The sequence below is a fragment of the Chrysochloris asiatica genome, unplaced genomic scaffold, assembly GCF_000296735.1.
Source record: "Chrysochloris asiatica unplaced genomic scaffold, ChrAsi1.0 scaffold00201, whole genome shotgun sequence".
Lineage (NCBI taxonomy): Eukaryota > Metazoa > Chordata > Mammalia > Afrosoricida > Chrysochloridae > Chrysochloris > Chrysochloris asiatica.
Genome location: NW_006408719.1, coordinates 3,569,930 through 3,573,290, shown reverse-complemented (window position 1 = coordinate 3,573,290; position 3,361 = coordinate 3,569,930).

The following is a 3,361-nucleotide window of genomic DNA, read 5'->3' as shown; positions in this document are numbered from 1 at the left end:
CCAAGAAGCAAAAGCAGATGACCATATCAGCACATGTCCAAAAACAAGATAAAATGTCTGAGACAAATGACCTAGAGGTAGACCTGGACTACAATTTGGAAGAAGGGCAGGTCTTAGAAATTCCTGAGAAGGTATTCAGAAAAATGATTATAAAATGTTTAAAAACACTTTACAATGGAGTTGAGAAAATAAGGAAGAAGTCAGGAAAGTGCTACAGGATCAATCAAATAAGATAAATATTGGAAACAACAAAGCACTGAAAACAATTCAATACCTACAGAAATAGGTCCAAACAATCAATAATAGAATATCAGAAATAGACAATACACTGAAAGGACAAGGAGTAGAACAGAAGAGATAGAAGGCAGAAACAGTGAGTGGGAACACAAATCTTTCAAAACCACTAAGATAAAAGAACAAACAGAAAAAAGGATTACAAAAATCTGAAGAAGGTCTAAGATTCATGTTGGACAACATGAGGATGAATAACTTAAGAATTATTGGCATTCCAGAACAAGAAGAATCACACAAGTCCACAGAGGAAATAGTTGAAGAACTGCAGGAAAAAAATTTCTCTAACATCCTGAAAAGTGAAAAGATAAACATTCAAGAAGCTCAACAAGCCCCAGGAAGGATAGATCCCAAAAGAAAATCACTGAGACATATCATAATCAAGCTCTCCAAAATCAAAGATAAGGAGACACTCTTGAAAGCACTTAGGGAAAACAGAAGTGCTACATACAAAGTCAATCAAGTCAGATTAAGTTCAGATCTTTCAGCAGAAATCATGCACGCAAGAAGGCAATGAGGAAACATATATAAAACACTAAAAGAAAAAAACTATCAACCAAGAATCCTTTATCAAGCAAAGCTGCCAATCAAATACGATAGTGTAATCAAAACATTCCAGGAAAAACAGAAGCTAAATTATTTTGCCAAAGCCAACCCTGTGCTACAAAAAATTCTAAAGGGAGTTCTGTGGACTGAGAACCAACAAGAATAGACAACAACCACAGATTGACATGTGTGGAAGTATCTCACAGAACTAAATTGACAGAAGGAAGAGTAAAGAATAGAACAAAACGATAAGAACAAACTCAGAGAATCTAGGTCAGTCTATGATCAACACAATTACAATGTAAAAGAAGGAAAACACATAGGAACAGAGATCCAGATGGTGAGAAGGTCAGATAGATTACAGGATAAAACAGACTGCACTAAATGGAGGGAAAAGTTCATGGACTATAAGGTAAGCTCAAAGAAAATTAACACTTCACAACACACCAAGAAAATGAAAATACAAGAAGAACATGGAAACATTAAAACTATGAGGCGACTCACAAGAAAGAACACAATAAGCATGAACTCAGCAAAAGAAGATATACAGAACAAAGAAAGCAGCAACACCACAAAAAACAAGCAAACAGGGTAGCTAGAGTGGAGGTGCAGTGATTCATAGTGGACAACATGAAGAGGAATAACTTAAGAATTATCAGCATTCCAGAACAAGAAGAATCACTCAAGTCCACAGAGGAAATAGTTGAAGAACTGCTGGAAGAAAATTTCTCTAACATCCTGAAAAGTGAAAAGATAAACATTCAGGAAGCTCAACAAACCCCAGGAAGGATAGACCCCAAAAGAAAATCACCAAGACATATCATAATCAAGAAAGCAACTAGGGAAAACAGAGGTATCACATACAAAGGCAAGCAAGTCAGATTAAGCTTGGATCTCTCAGCAAAAACCATGCAAGCAAGAAAGCAATGGGGAGACATATATAAAACCCTGAAAGAAAAAAATTGCCAACCAAGAGTCCTTTATCCAGCAAAGCTATGAATCAAATACAATGGTGTAATCAAAACATTCCAGGATAAACAGATGCTTAGGGATGTTGCCAAAGCCAACCTTGCGACATAAAACATCCTAAAGAGAGTTCTGTGTGGACTGAGAACCAACAAGAACAGATAACAACAAGGGACTGACATATGTGGCAGCACCTCCCAGAATTAAGTCAACAAAAGGAAGAGTCAAAAACAGAACAAAATTATAAGAACAAACTCAGAGAAACTGGGAGGACAGTCTATGATCAAAACAAGTACAATGTAAAAGACGGTAAACAGGTAGGAACAGAGATCCAGATGGTGAGAAGGTCAAGCAGATTACAGGATAAAATTGACTGCACTAAAAGGAGAGAAAAGTTAATGGACTATAAGCCAACCTCAAAGAAAATTAACACTTCACAACGAGAATGAAAATCCAAGAAGAACATGGAAACATTAAAACTATGAGGCAAGTCACAAGAAAGGACACAAAATGCATCAACTCAACAAGGAAAACACACAGAAAAAAGAAAGCAGCAACACCACAAAAAAAAAAATAATAATAATGGCAGCAATCAATGAATACCTATCGATAATTACACTGATTGTAAATGGATAAGAAAAGAAGATCCTTCAATATGCTGTCTGCAAGTGATACATCTCACACTCAGAGACAAAAACAGATAAAAGTCAAGAAATGGGAAAAATCTACCAAGTTAATTGCAATAAAAAATGAACAGAAGTGGAAGTACTAATCTCTGATAAAATAAACTTTAAGGCAAAAAACAGCATAGTAGATAAAGATGAACATTATCTCATGATGAAAGGGGTAATTGAACAAGATGAAATAAGCATAATAAATATCTATGCTCTCAATGAAAGAGCTACAAAATATATAAACCAAACTCTAATAGATTTGAAGAAAGAAATAGATGAATCTACAATAATAGTAGGTAATTTTAAGACACTGCTTTCAAAAATGGATAGAACAACCAGAAAAAAACTTGACAAGACACAGAAGAACTAAACAACACAATCAGCCAACTGGATGTGTACAGAGCATTCAACTCAAAAACTGCACAATACACATTCTTTTCCAGTGCACATGGAACATTCTCCAGAATAGACCATGTCTTAGGTCACAAAACAAATCTCTACAACTTTACAAATATCAAAATCCAACAAAGCATCTTCTCAGATAACAAAGCTATCAAATTAGAAATTAACAATAGGAAGACAAAAGAAATCAAGTAACATACATGGAAAGTGAATAACACCCTACTGAAAAGCGACAGAGTAGTAGAAGAAATTAAACGTGAATTCACAAAGTTCCTAGAAACAAATGAGAATGAAAACACAACATACCAAAATCTTTGGGACACGGCGAAGGCAGTGCTGAGAGGACAATTTATTGCAACAAATGCACACATCCAAAAAGAAGAAAGAACCAAAATTAACACATTAACACAGCATCTAAAACAATTAGAAACAGACCAGCAGAGGGAACATACAGCCACCAAAAGAAAAGAAATAATAAAGAT